The 16,200-nt window shown below is 32.4% G+C and overlaps 1 protein-coding gene across 1 annotated transcript in view; it reads left to right on the top strand.

Annotated features, from left to right (window-relative positions):
• Positions 1–16,200, top strand: part of LOC134852197 (uncharacterized) — a 353,512-nt gene that overhangs the window by 42,807 nt on the left and 294,505 nt on the right. The gene's annotated exons all lie outside the window — the stretch shown is intronic.

Raw genomic sequence — 16,200 nt, 5'->3', positions numbered from 1 at the left:
ACTGGCGTGACCATTGGGCTAATAGTGATTATCTGCTGGTTGCATCAAGGGCTCACTGATGGACTGGGATCTGCAAGAACAGTAACAAAGTGAACTTGTTGGCTCGATTCCCAAGGGCGACTGGAGCTTCGGGAGTTCCTGGAGAAATCCGAGTTGTACATCCGATAGAGGAACACACTCATGAGGAGATGAAAAAATTAGCTTTTTGATTACCATAATTTTGGCTAAAACCAAAAATATAACCTCTGATGGTTAAAAACGCTATTTTTTTTCTGATGGGCTCTTAAAACACAATTTTAATGAGTTAGAAATTTAATTAGAATGAATGTGTGAGTAAGAGTATTCCAATTGCCATTTTTTGATTTCAATTGTTGTCTTATTTTGAAAAGAAATCTCCGCAACGAGTTTTGTAAAAAAAAACAGTACGTTTTTAAGCAGACTCAATCAAAATTGGGTATAGATGACCGTTCACAAAACCAAATTTTTTTCAAAAAGAACCTCTTCACCTTTCATTCTATTATAAATTGAGCGGATACTGTTTGTCTACTGATAAATTTATCCAATTTGTTGACGCTATGTACAACCTATCACTGACTGATAAGCGAATGGTCCACATAAATTTCAATTTATGTATATATGTACGTGTTCAATGCTGACACGTGTGTACATATGTATGTGTAATTGTTTGTATTTGTGCTTGTATATTCAGAAATTCAGCAATAGCTAGACTAATAGCCTCAACTTGAACTCACTCTAGCTTCAATTCCATTTTTAACAAGAAATTTTAGAAAACTTAACTACGTATTCATTCTGTACTATGTTCAAACCAAATACAAAAAACTAATACAACTATGTGTGTACGTATGAGGTGCCTGATCAATGTTAATGCAATTTGCAGTTTTTGTATTGGAATTGTTATAGTAAAAAAAGATGTATAGGCATGTTGTTTCAGAAAAATCTTTCGAAACACTTTAGGATGAATTATTTTTGTTGGAAATACAATTTGATGTCGAAATCAATCCAACATCTTCTTTTTAGCTTGCTGTATTCATCTAAAGTTTTCTCCAGATGCTAAATGTTTCCAGATTATCAATCAGTTACTGCATACGTAAAAATGAGAGTTGAAATGGTCATTTGGGGGGAGGGTTAAAAATGGTCATTTTGTTAGCCACTTTTACATACTTCTTGCACTAATGTTGCGCGTTCCTCAATTCAAGGCCTAACTAATCAGAGAAGGTCGCAAAACAAAGTATGAAGATTTCACTATCACGTTGAGCTCCTGAGTCTCATTTATTTGTACAAATGAAACGTTTAATCCAATTTGAAAAAAAAAATGGTTTTCAATGCTGGTTTTTGTTTTTCATGTAAGATTTTTTTCATTTGTTACGACTGTTTCTCTCATGAAAAAAGTTTTTTTTCTGCGAAATTTTTTTACGCTTGCAATTCGCAAATGTTATCAAATCGGAGCATAGACTTTTTTTAGTTAACAACTAGTTTAACAAAATCAGTTGAATCACTTGCTGATATCATGAAAAATTACGACTGGGTGGGTACTACTTACTACGGTATTTATAGTTGGTTTCGGCTTAACTGGTGTCTGCTCAGAGATTTGTAGTTTTGACCAATTGCTAATTTGAGTTTCAAATGACTATTTTGGCATTTTGCCAATAAATGCTGCTTGGAAACACATTGGTTTTATGAAAGTGTATGGGGTTGGTTTTTTATAAATTTTTTTACGTTTTGTAAAATTTTACGTTTCTTAAAAACCCTTCGATCAATTGTCAAAAACTGGTTATTCATAGAAAAACCGCCTAAACACTTGTGTGCCTGCATACTCTCCTGCTCTCTTTTTGCTTTTCCATTTTTTCTAAGTCTTCGCAAAAGTCTGTAGGGGAAAAATTTGACCGGTTTTTTTTTTACTTTTTTCGTTCTCTCAAAAACTAACCTACCAAATCTGAGAGTTCTGGTTTCAATGAACAAAGCGGATTTGGAAAACTCCCCTCCCTAAGCTTTCAGGCCCAAACTTTGTTCTTAATATAGAAAAATGGCCGTCGAACTAAATTCCCAAACCAAAGATTGTGGGTTCACTGGATGCGAAGGGCAATGAAAAGCTCTAATATGTTAGCGACTACTCACAATTTTTTTTACCAAAAAAAAATTGTCCTCGGAAAAGTCTTTTATTTGCCGTTTTTTGAAATTTACGGACTTTTAGGGAGAGCAACCTACCAAACCTGGGTTTTTGGTTCAATCAAACTAAAAGGTTGATTGATTGACTTCTGCATGAGCGACTACGCTCAATTTTTCAAATTTTTTAATACAAAAGCTGAAATTATTGGAAAATTCAACTATCTGATTTGTTGACCTTTTTTTCTGGATTTTTCTCCATAATTATCCTTGCAAATCTGATATCAAAAAGTTAATCGACACAACAGATTGTTAGAAGCTTACCCTTGTAACTTGCTACGTCCAGTTGTTTCTGAAAAAAGTTATGGGCTTCAAACAAGTAAAAGTTTTTAAACTTTGACCGTTTTTTGAAGTTTTACTCGAACCTTACCGTGCCAATTTGCAGGTTATGTGTTCACACGAGGAGCTCAGTTTAGTGAAATTTCATTACTTTACCGGCCACGACCTTTTGTTTGCAGAAAAAGCTACCGATTTAGGAAAGTCAAATTTTTGAACTTTGACCGTTTTTAAGAAACTTTTTGAATTTTTCTTAATAACTTCCTTATCAAATCTGAGATTAAAAAATCAATCGATAAGAGCGGTTGCGCGAGTTTTTCCAACAGAAGCGGCTTTTTTTTGTTTTTTGTAAGAAAAAACGTTCTGACTTTGTAAAATTCCTAAGTCTCAACCAATTTTACTTTTTGCGCTAATTTTACTAGAGAAACAATTATGGTTTCGAAAAAGTCCAAATTTTGAAATTACGCGTTTCTTCCCCAATCAACACAAACTCAAAAAATGCATAACACTGGCTTCCAGCTTTAGCTGGGCCCGATTTGTCCTACCTCGAGTCATACAAAAACTTTGGTTCAGCTAGTAGTGGTTTGCCTCTGTTTAGAAAAATGTGTTACCTGATAAAAAGAAATCAAAAAGATGGAAAATGAAGTATCTGATTATTTAGCTTGCGAGATGAAGTGACTCATAATCGGGAACTAAAAAACATTTTCTTAAAAACTAATCCACCGAGTTTGAGATTTTTTGTTTCAATAATCAGAGAGGATTTTGAACACTCCCCTTCATAAGCGTCTACGTTAAACGTTTGTTTTAAACAAAAAAAGGTCCTAGGAATAGTGAAGTTTTTGATTTCGACCGTTTTTTAAATCTTTTTGAATTTTTTCAAAAACCGTATTTTAAGTCTTTTTGAATTTTTCAAAAAATTACCCTTCAAAACCAGAGGCTGTGGGTTTAATGGATATGAAAAAGAGTGAAAAACTCTACTGTGATAGTGGCAAGTCAAAAAAAAATTTACACAAAAAGTTCTCGTCCTCGGAAAAGTCAATTATTCATTTTTTTGCCCGTTTTTTGAAATTTTTGGGTTTTTTAGAAATTTTTGGGTTCATAGATTTAATCGACAAAACAGCTTGTTGGGAGCTTACCTTTGTAATTTGCTACGCCCAGTTGGTTTTTTATGGAAAAAGTCATTATCTTCAAACAAATAAAATTTTTGAAACTTTGATCGTTTTTTGGAAGTTTTGTGACTTTACTCGAACATTACCGTGCCAATTCGCAGATTATTTGTTCAAATGAGGAGCTCAATTTAGGGAAAATCTCTATAACCAGCCACGATCTGTTTTTTGCAGAAAAAATTACGGATTTAGAAAAGTCAAGTTTTTGAACTTAGACCGTTTCTTAGAATTTTTTTGAATTTTTTTAACAACTACTCTATCAACTCTATTAAAAACTTAATCGAAATGAAGGGTTGCGCCAATTTTACTGCAGAAGCGGCTGTTTTTTGCTTTTTTCTTAGAAAAATATTCTGACTTTGGAAATATTCCAAAATCTGGTTTTGAAAAAGTCCAACTTTTGAAGTTTCGTCCCGAATCAGTACAAACTCAAAAAATATCAAACACGCGTTTCCAGCTTTAGCTGGGACCTAGGTGTCCTACCACGAGTTATATCAAAATTTTGTTTCACATAGTCTTAGTTTGCCTCTGTGTAGAAAAAAGTGTGACCTGAAAAAAGAAAACAAAAAGATGGAAAAAAGTATCTGATTTTTTTTCGGTTGCGAGATCAAGCTATTCCTAATCGGGAATAAAACATCATTCCAGAGAAAAAATTTTAAAATTTTTCACGTTTGGTTTCTTTGAACCATTTGTCGTTTTCTGACTTGGTGGCTCTCTTTTTCTCGGCTAGCTTGCAATGCTTTTTTCGTTGTTTCGCAAGTGATGCAAAGCTCTGAATCGCCTCTGTGTTTATTAGTCAACGTAGTGCCATATCTCCACAATTTTGCACTATAGTTTTGTAAACGATTTCAGGCATGTAGAATAATCATTTTGAGTTAAATATACATGTCCCTTAAGAGGAAATTAACTGTTGAGCAAATAAAACTAATTAAGAAAAGTGGATTTCACGTTTTTTCAATAAAACCAATGAACAAAAGTCTATTTCACGTTTGCTCTCTTTAAGCGGCTGAGAAATTTACGCTGTGCAGATTAGACGATTTAGTTAATCGAAATATTACAAAAATTTGATTAATCAACGAGTAATATTGGTGGTTACGTAGCAAAAATAAGATAAGTCATAAAATAGACACCTCAGATTAACAAATTAACTATTTGAACAAACCAGATTGCAGTAAAAAAACTGTTCAATATCTTGCTTTCGTTAGTTTTTTTGATTTTGATGGTGATTAATTAATGTAAATGTTTGTCTACTTTCAACCAGTTCAAAAAAGTTTTCTAGTAATTCACTTGACATCTTTTATTGGCGTACAAATTTCAGAAATTTCAATTTAACTCTATTTTTAATAATTACGTTCTCAAAATACAAACATCGCAATTAAACAGTTGGAAAAAAGACATGAACACAAGGATATAGAAAATACTGCTTTGTTTTTGACAAAAACCCCAAACCTCGAAATTCAACAAAACAAAATATATGGCCTTAAAGCTTCCAAGTAAGAACTATTTAAGATTGAAAATTTGACAAAATTAAAAATTAACCGAATTTACCCAATTTGAGAGAACTGAGTTAAAAGGTAGTTTTTTAATTTCGCTGGGAAACTACTTCACAATATACGTACATATATATACAGAAAAGCACAAATTCAGACTTACATGTATAAAAACATAAGTATATACATAGATACTTACATTCATACATATATACATGCTTTCATACATACATACATACATACATACATAAAACAATACATACATACACACATACATACATACATACATACACACATACATACATACATACATACATACATACATACATACATACATACAACCCTACTTCAAAACAAACGTACATACATACGTAAATGCACACATACATACTTACATATATACAAAGATAAAATTATAGACACATACATACATTCATACAAACATATATAGATACATAAATACATACATACATAATACATAGATGTTTACATAGACACAAACAAACACACAAAAAAATTACATAGACTCACATCAACCTGCATATATACACACATACAAAAAGTTAAAATTTTGCATTTGATTATGTGACAAATGAACATTCACACAAAAACATACCCAGCACAGTTTTACAGATAAGCAAACTTAATTAAAGTCAACCGCACATACATGAAGTACATTTTCACTATGAAAACTTAAAATATAGAGTTTTGCAAGGAAAGGCCGGCTTTGAAAAAATGAAAACAGGCGATAAACAATTTTTGTAATTTGTCTGTTGTTCTCTTAATTTAATTGTCTAACAGTATCAAACCTCAGCTTAGAACTTGACTAGTGCGTCGTGAGAAGCATTTTTAGTGATCGGAATAAAAGTCCCCAGGCCAACTCATTTGCATAGGACGAGAATTTTCAGGAAAAAAAATGTTACAAAATTTTTGTTGGACAGTCCGAATGTAGCCGTTTGACTTATCAGAATACTGCTCTCAGCTAGTTTTTTAAGTTTGTACAGAAATGTTAACACAGTAAAAATCTCGTTCAAATCAAAAATTTTAGCCATTTTTCAAGATTTTAATTTTTTTTGTAAAAAGTTTGTTTTTTGATTCATTTGTTGGTTCTGTAGTTTGATCTACCTTAAACAAGATTTGCATATTATGTTGCTTTTTTAATAATTCATCAAAAATAAGAAGACATTTCGATGTTTAAAAAATAATTAATTACATAAAGCTAGAAAAAAAAACAGAGAATTCAGGCTCAAAAGTTTTTGTAACGACCAACTATAACATATTGATCCACTTTGATCATTTGTTCTTTTTGGGAGCAACTGGCGTGACCATTGGGCTAATAGTGATTATCTGCTGGTTGCATCAAGGGCTCACTGATGGACTGGGATCTGCAAGAACAGTAACAAAGTGAACTTGTTGGCTCCATTCCCAAGGGCGACTGGAGCTTCGGGAGTTCCTGGAGAAATCCGAGTTGTACATCCGATAGAGGAACACACTCATGAGGAGATGAAAAAATTAGCTTTTTGATTACCATAATTTTGGCTAAAACCAAAAATATAACCTCTGATGGTTAAAAACGCTATTTTTTTTCTGATGGGCTCTTAAAACACAATTTTAATGAGTTAGAAATTTAATTAGAATGGATGTATGAGTAAGAGTGATCCAATTATCACTTTTTGATTTCAATTGTTGTCTTATTTTGAAAGGAAATCTCCGCAACGAGTTTTGTAAGAAAAAAACAGTACGTTTTTAAGCAGACTCAATCAAAATTCTTACATAAGGTTTTTGAAAACTCTGAGGTAACCGAGAGCAAAAACTTTAATGAAACGGGTCAAAAAACAAGCCCAATAAAAAACGCGTTTGTAGGGGCGCTGTTTTTGTGCTAAATACAGAGCAAGTCAAATCAAGAATTAGAAACGAATTAGTTGATATATGCTTTGTTCCGTACAGTCAAGACCGCATCTTGTCTTACTTTTCATCCTACAAATCATCAGCTTTATAGACTCTTCTTGTGTTCTTGAAAGTTAATTGTTGAACAGATTTGGACAAACGTTAAAACACAGCATATTTTTCTTCACATCGAAATCTTGTAATCAAGGGCTTTTTCTGATTGGGTATAGATGACCGTTCACAAAACCAAATTTTTTTCAAAAAGAACCTCTTCACCTTTCATTCTATTATAAATTGAGCGGATACTGTTTGACTACTGATAAATTTATCCAATTTGTTGACGCTATGTACAACCTATCACTGACTGATAAGCGAATGGTCCACATAAATTTCAATTTATGTATATATGTACGTGTTCGATGCTGACACGTGTGTACATATGTATGTGTAATTGTTTGTATTTGTGCTTGTATATTCAGAAATGCAGCAATAGCTAGACTAATAGCCTCAACTTGAACTCACTCTAGCTTCAATTCCATTTTTAACAAGAAATTTTAGAAAACTTAAGTACGTATTCATTCGGTACTATGTTCAAACCAAATACAAAAAACTAATACAACTATGTGTGTACTTCTGAGGTGCTTGATCAATGTTAATGCAATTTGCAGTTTTTGTATTGGAATTGTTATAGTAAAAAAAGATGTATAGGCATGTTGTTTCAGAAAAATCTTTCGAAACACTTTAGGATGAATTATTTTTGTTGGAAATACAATTTGATGTCGAAATCAATCCAACATCTTCTTTTTAGCTTGCTGTATTCATCTAGAGTTTTCTCCAGATGCTAAATGTTTCCAGATTATCAATCAGTTACTGTATACGTAAGAATGAGAGTTAAAATGGTCATTTGGGGGGAGGGTTAAAAATGGTCATTTTGTTAGCCACTTTTACATACATCTTGCACTAATGTTGCGCGTTCCGCAATTCAAGGCCTAACTAATCAGAGAAGGTCGCAAAACAAAGTATGAAGATTTCACTATCACGTTGAGCTCCTGAGTCTCATTTATTTGTACAAATGAAACGTTTAATCCAATTTGAAAAAAAATGGTTTATATGCTGGTTTTTGTTTTTCATGTAAGATATTTTTCATTTGATACGACTGTTTCTCTCATGAAAAAAGTTTTTTTTCTGCGGAATTTTTTTACGCTTGCAATTCGCAAATGTTATCAAATCGGAACATAGACTTTTTTTAGTGAACAACTAGTTTACCAAAATCAGTTGAATCACTTGCTGATATCACGAAAAATTACGGCTGGGTGGGTACTACTTACTACGGTATTTATAATTGTTTCCGGCTTAACTGGTGTCTGCTCAGAGATTGTCGGCCTTGCCTCCGCTTCGTAGTTTTGATCAATTTCAGAAATTTCAATTTAACTCTATTTTCAATAATTACGTTTTCAAAATACAAACATCGCAATTAGACAGTTGGAACAAAGACATGAACACAACGATATAGAAAAAATACTGCTTTGTTTTTGACAAAAACCCCAAACATCGAAATTCAACAAAACAAAATATATGGCCTTAAAGCTTCCAAGTAAGAACTATTTAAGATTGAAAATTTGACAAATTAAAAATTAACCCAATTTATCCAATTTGAGAGAACTGATAAAAGGTAGTTTTTTAATTTCGCTGGAAAACTTGTAATTTCTATAACACTTGAAATTGATCAGGTTTTTTGGGACCTCAACACTTTTCCTTTTTGATAAGGGATTTCGCCTTTCTTTGAACTAATTATATTGAAGTTTAAAAGAAGTCAAAAGTTAATCGGCGAATCAGTAAACTTGCTCTTCAACAGTTATAAAACAGTTTTCACTAAGTTCTGACTCAAAATTGAATCAGGCACTAAGCAAAATTGAATCCCATCCAAATTTGACAAAATAATCATATTTTTTCTGAACATAACTAACAGAAATGGAACAGTTTACATTTGTAATTTTTTGAAAAAAAGTACCCTGAGTTTAATCAAATTGGAAAAAATTATGACTGGCATCTTTGCAACAAAACTAACCCGATTTTAAAACACTAGCTCAACAGTTATTGTTTATTCCGCTAGGAAAACTAAAACGTAGTCAGCAGACAGTTGGAAAAGAGTCTTACACGCAAGTTAAAAAATACATACTTATTTCTAGAAGAAACTCAAATCTCAAAGTCAGAACAATTATGGCCTTAAAGCTCTTCGAATTTTCGAAACGATTAGTGAATAACACTTTTTTGACAAAATTAACGCAATTTCAGAAAACTGGATTAATATTTAATTTTTCATATCGCTGGGAAATCTGAAAAAAAAAAATCCATTTTCGAGACTCGAAGCTGGTCTTGTTTTTCGTGACCTTTATCTTTTGCTTGTGATTGCTTAAATGGAATATTTGTCTATTTTTCGAGCAGTAGGAATTAAAAATCTTCTGCTTTTTGACTTTACTTTATTTTTTGGTGTACCATATGTAATCTTAACGAGCAAACGTGGAACGTGTAATGAGCACAAACATAGTTTCGCTTCAATTTTGAGTCCAGAAAAAGTTTAAATTTGATGTTATTGTAATAATTATTCACAAATTTCAATTTAACCGTAGTTTCATTACTCAAAAAAAAAATTTAAAACGCAAATAGAGCCATTTATCGGTTGGAAAAGAGGCAGGAACAGAAGGAAATAGAAAAAATACTGATTAGTTTTTGGAAAAAAAACATCAAATTCCGAAATTCAATAAAAAATCTGGCCTTAAAGCTCTCAAGAACTATTGAAGATTGACACTTTTTTGATAAAACTAACTCATATCGAAAGCCCTGGATCAAAAGGTAAATGTTTAATTCCGCTGTAAAACCTGTAAGTTACATTTCTTTTTCGAAAGTAGTATCCAGTTACGTTTTTATTACCATAACACTTTGGCTGTTTGATAGTGCAATTTGCTACTTTTCAAACAAAAGAAATCAACTGAACTTTAAAAGAAATCAAAAGTTAAACCGCGAAAAACTAAAACTGAGCCTAAACAGTATTTAAAAATTTTCCTGAAAAAGTAACAAAATAACCACCCAGACCTATAAAAAACTATTCACTAAATTCTGACTAAAAAATTGAATTAAACAGTAAGCAAAGTTGAGTCAATCCCAAAATTTTAAACAGTAAGCAAAATTAAATCAAACCTATACTCGATTTGTTTTCTGAACTTAGCTAAAAGAAATGGAACAGTTTACAATTGTAATTTTTGAAAAAAGCACCATGAGGTTCATCAAAATGGAAAAAATTATGACTGGCATTTTTGCAACAAAACTAACCGAAATTTAAAACACTAGCTCATTAAATATTGTTTTTTCTGCCAGGAAATCCAAAACGCAGCCAACAGACAGTCGAAAAAGGGCCATAAACGGAAATTAAAAAAAATACATCGTTATTTATCGGAAGAAATTCAAGTTTCAAAGTCAGAACAATTACGGCCTCAATGCTCTTTGAAATTCCAAAACGATTACTGATTATCATTTTTTTTGTAGAAGTAATTCAATTTCGTAAACTGGATCAACAGATAAAATTTAATATCCCTGGGAAATCTGAAAAAAAAATCCTTTTTCGAGACTTAAAATTGGTCACGTTTTTGTGACCTTTATATTTTGCTTGTGTTTGTCTGAAGTGATTCTTTGACTTTTTTGTAACCTTAAAAACTAAAACCTTTCTACATTTTAACTTACTTCTTTTATTGGTGTACCAGATGTAATCATAACGACCAAACGTGGAACATGCAATGAGCACAAACAGAGTTTCGCGCCAAAGAGGAGAAAATTTCAGTCAAGAAAAACGTTAATTTTGATGTTAATGTTTTAATTACTCACAAACTTCAATTTAACCGTAGTTTCAACAGCAAAAAAACATCAATTTCGAAATTCAATAAAAAAATATGTGGCCTTAAAGCTATCAAAAACTATTAAAGATTGACACTTTTTTGATAAAGATACCCCAATTTGAGTGACCTGGATCAAAAAATATTTTTAAAATCCGCTGGAAAATCTGTAAGCTACATTCCATTTTCGAAAGTAGTGATCAATTACGTTTTTTGTAACCATAACACTTTTGCTGTTTGATAGTGGAGTTTGCTACTTTTCAAACAAAAGAAATGAAGTGAACTTTAGAAGAAATCAAAAGTTAAACCGCGAAAAACTAAAACTGAGCCTAAACAGTATTTAAAATTTTTCCTGAAAAATTAACAAAATAACCACCCAGACCTATAAAAAAACTATTCACTAAATTCTGACTAAAAAAATGAATTAAACAGTAAAAAAAGTTGAGTCAAACCCAAAATTTTAAACAGTAAGCAAAATTAAATCAAACCTATACTCGATTTGTTTTCTGAACTTAGCTAAAAGAAATGGAACAGTTTACAATTGTAATTTTTGAAAAAAGCACCATGAGATTCATCAAAATGGAAAAAAATATGACTGGCATTTTTGCAACAAAACTAACCGAATTTTAAAACACTAGCTCATTAAATATTGTTCTTTCCGCCAGGAAATCCGAAACGCAGCCAATAGACAGTCGGAAAAGGGCCATAAACGGAAATTAAAAAAATACATCATTGTTTATCGGAAGAAATTCAAGTTTCAAAGTCAGAACAATTACGGCCTCAATGCTCTTTGAATTTCCAAAACGATTTCTGATTATCATTTTTTTGTAGAAGTATTTCAATTTCGTAAACTATATCAACAGGTAAAATTTAATATCCCTGGGAAATCTGAAAAAAAATCCTTTTTCGAGACTTAAAATTGTTCACGTTTTTGTGACCTTTATATTTTGCTTGTGTTTGTCTGAAGTGATTCTTCGACTTTTTTGTAACCTTAAAACCTAAAATCTTTCTACATTTTAACTTACTTCTTTCATTGGTGTACCAGATGTAATCATAACGAGCAAACGTGCCGTGCATTGAGCACTAACAGAGTTTTACTAAAAAGGCATGTATTTTCAAAGAACCAAAATTTACTCTGCTTTCTTTGTTTTTTCTAAATCTCAGAATCACCTAATAAACATTCTTCGGGCGCACCCCTTGAAAAACGCATGTTACTGATTTACTAGCCCGATGCGGATAAATCGGATTTCTCATGATAAAGATTTAGATCGAGGAAAATCCATTCTCTTTGAAATGCGTGCACAAAACTGGAAACTACACGACAGTGCGGAAGACGTATACCTCGAGGCAGAGATGATTACTTCGCCAATTGTTATGTACTCCGAGAACAATTTCCACATCGAGCTTCGAGCGCATACAACAAGCGGCCACTTCATCTGACACACTTCGTAGATTAATTTTGGGATGGAGTATTTTTATATACAAGCCAAAAAAGAAAAAAGGATAGCCGGTTACTGTGCAAGTTCTCGAGAACTTTTTAGTACTGACACTTTTTAAATAAGCTTAACCCAAACTGAAAGAACTGGGTCAAAACGTAAGTTATTAGTTCCGCTGGCAATCCTGTAAGTTACATTCCACTTTGGAAGCTAGAAACCAATCATGTTTTTTGTGGCCTTAACATTTTTGCTGTTTGATAGTGAAGTTTGTCTTTTTTACACAAAATTATTGTATTGAATTTTCAAAGATTTCCCAAGTCAAACCGCAAAACAGTAAAATTGAACGTGAACTGTTTTTCAAATTTCTGCTAAAAAAGTATCCAGAAGACCACCCAGACCTTTATAAGAATACTCACTAAGTTCTGACGCTAAAATTTTGAATTGAAAAATCAAATCAAACCCAAAGTTATCGAAAATTTCTTTTCTTATCTGAACATAGCTAAAAGTTGGAACAGTATACATTTGCTATTTTTTGAGGCAAAAAATTATTTTGAGGTTCATCAAATTGAAAAAATGTATGACTTGAATCTTTGCTAGAAAACTGAAACGGCTTGAAACCACGAGCTCAATGGGTCTTGTTTATTCTGCAAAGAAAACTAAAATGTAATCGAGAGACAGTCGCAAAAGAGTCATAAGCTTAAGTTGGAAAACTACATGCTTGTTTGTTAGAAGAAACTCGATTTTCAAAGACAGATCAATTATGACCTTAATAACCTCTGAATTTCCAGAACGATTACTGCTTAACTTTATTTTGATAAAATTTATCAAATTTAAGAAAGTTGGATCAATGGGTAAAATTTTATATCTTAGGAAATCTGAGAAATAAATTCAGGTTTTGAAATTAGAAGTCGGTCACATTTTGCATGACCTTTATTTTTTGCTTGTGTTTCTTCAATGTAATTTTTTCTCTACTTTGCGACCAGTAAGAAACGAAAGATTTCTACATTTTGGCTTCATTTTTTTTGGTGTACCAGATGTAATCATAACGAGTAAACGTGGAACGTGCATTGAGCATTAACAGAGTTTGCTTCGAAAATGAGAAAAGACAGCACAAAGTATGGCCTTGATGTACTAAGAGTTTCCTGAACAATTACTCTGAAACACTTTTTGATTTAATTGAGCCAAATCCAAAAACGAGTAAGTTTATTAGGGTCAATAGGTAATTTTTTAATGCGCCGAGAGGTCTTAAAAATAAGTCCACTTTCGAAACTAGAAGTTGGTCACTTTTTGTCAATTTAATTTTTACGATTTTTGATATTTTTCTTTCCCTCCCGACCTCACACGAAATTTATGGTGTAACGAGGTGTTTTGAAAAGTTAATTATGAAGATCAAACTTATTTGCCATAATCTAATTAAGTCGTAAGTCAACTTCCATAAAAATCAAACAATGTGAACAAAATTTTCACTAGTTAAATTTTGCAGGTGGGGGACGAAAGGAAAAAGAGCCGAGTAAATTTGAGAAAAAAAAACGAAAAAAAAACTTCGTGACCTTAAAAAGAGTCTTAACTACCTTCATATAAAACAGCCGAAACTGAATTAAGCTTCAAATTGTAATTTGCCTTTTCAGTAAAGTGAAGTAGATTTAAAATGAAACTGAGAGTCAAGCCAAGCCTCGATGAGATAAAAAGCGCACAAAAGTAACGACCTACCTTGAAATCAAAATATAGTCAACAGATACAAAATCAACATTGCACGCGCTGAAAAAAAAACAATCTAATCATTTGAAATGCATTTTTCAATTGCAAAAAAAATTATAACCATAAAGCTTTTCGTACTTCCATTATCTTTTTTGACACTTTTTCATGAAATTAAACCAATTGCAGAAAACTGGGTCAAAAGGTAAAATAAAATTCGGCTGAGAAACCTACAATGTAAAATCCCTTTCCGAACGAGAAAGCCATTCATACTTCTCTCGCCACTCACAGTTCTTCTAATGAAGAGAGCGATTTACTTTTGCTTTAGCAAATAAAACTGAGCTGAACAACGAATCAAAAAAGAAGCAACTGAAAAAAACCGCGAAAAATTAAATTTAAGCATGAAAAACTTTGAAGACTATTCTAAAAAATCAGCCACAATTTGACACGACCTATATCGCTATCAAGAGTACGTTCATTGACTTTTAAAAACACACTGAACCTATTTAAGAAGAAAATGCTTTTTTGAACTCCAGGGCGAAGCGGCGCTTCGAACCACTTGCGATACAACACAAATGATTATAAGCATGAAGCTTTTCGTACTTCCATTATCTTTTTTTGACACTTTTTCATGAAATTAAACCAATTGCAGAAAACTGGGTCAAAAGGTAAGCTAAAATTCGGCTGAGAAACGTACAATGTAAAATCCCTTTCCGAACGAGAAAGCCATTCCTACTTTTCTCGCCATTCACAGTTCTTCTAATGAAGAGAGCGATTTACTTTTGCTTTAGCAAATGAAACTGAACTGAACAACGAATCAAAAAAGAAGCAACTCAAAAACCGCGAAAAATTAAATTTAAGCATGAAAAACTATGAAGACTGTTCTAAAAAATCAGCCAAAATTTGACATGACTTATATCGCTATCTTGACTACGTTCATTGACTTTTAAAAACACACTGAACCTATTTAAGAAGAAAATTGCCTTTTTAACACCAGGGCGAAGCGGAGCTTCGCACCACTTGCGATACAACACAATCATAAAAAACGTGAAAACCCGAAAAAAAATGAAAACCTTTAATAAAACTAGGGCATAAACTTTGATGTGTTTTAATAGAATTTCGTTCAAAGGCAGACATGCCAGACACCTGAATTTTAAATTAATACCAAGGGAACAAAATTGACAAAAAAAAACAAAGCATTTAATCTTTGAGCAGACACAAGTCGAGCTAAAAAAATTGATTTTAGGAAAAATAGTTTAAAGTACCACCTTACACAACAAGGAAAAACACATGCACCTCCAAATCAAGGAAGATTGTCTGCAGTATAAGTAAAATCCATTGTAGCAATTTAGCCGGCAAAACTTAAGCGAACAAACGAAAAACAACAATTCATTTTTATCGAGAATTTGTTTTCAATTTCTTTGATACTGAAAAAAAACAAGATCCGGCTACGAATCGAGCCCAAGACCCTAGGGTAAAAAGGCCACTGCTGTACCTCCAGGCCAAGGTGGAAGCAACCTGGAAGATGTTAAAAAAAAGAAGGGAAGTGAAAATAATTCAACTGCATAGCCATCAAGTGATTCAACTGATTTTGTTAAACTTTTTTCTAACTAGAAAAAAGTCTATATCCCAGTTTGATTACACTTGCGAAGCTTAATGTATTGGTGCGAACTTTCTTTCTTTCCGAGCTAAGTCGCAATTAAAAGAGCTACTAATGGTAGCACATTTGAATCGGTAGGCTGCGGTAGCACGATAATATCATTTCTGCTTTGATTTTGATTAAAAAGAAAGTTAACATCGCTGATGTATTTTTAAAAACTATAAGCATAAAGCTTTTCGTACTTCCTGTCTTTTTTTTGACACTTTTTCATGAAATTAAGTCAATTGCAGAAAACTGGGTCAAAAGGTAAACCAAAATTCGGCTGAGAAACCTACAATATAACATCTCTTTCCGAACGAGAAAGCCCTTCATACTTTTCTCGCCACTCACAGTTCTTCTAATGACGAGAGCGATTTACTTTTGCTTTAGCCAGTAAAACTGAACTGAACAACGAATCAAAAAAGAAGCAACTCAAAAACCGCGAAAAATTAAATTTAAGCATGAAAAACTTGGAAGACTGTTCTAAAAAATCAGCCAAAATTTGACAGGACCTATATCGCTATCATGACTACGTTCATTGAC

This window comes from Symsagittifera roscoffensis, chromosome 7 (assembly GCF_963678635.1).
Source record: "Symsagittifera roscoffensis chromosome 7, txSymRosc1.1, whole genome shotgun sequence".
Lineage (NCBI taxonomy): Eukaryota > Metazoa > Xenacoelomorpha > Acoela > Convolutidae > Symsagittifera > Symsagittifera roscoffensis.
This window is presented reverse-complemented; position numbering and strand designations above follow the sequence as displayed.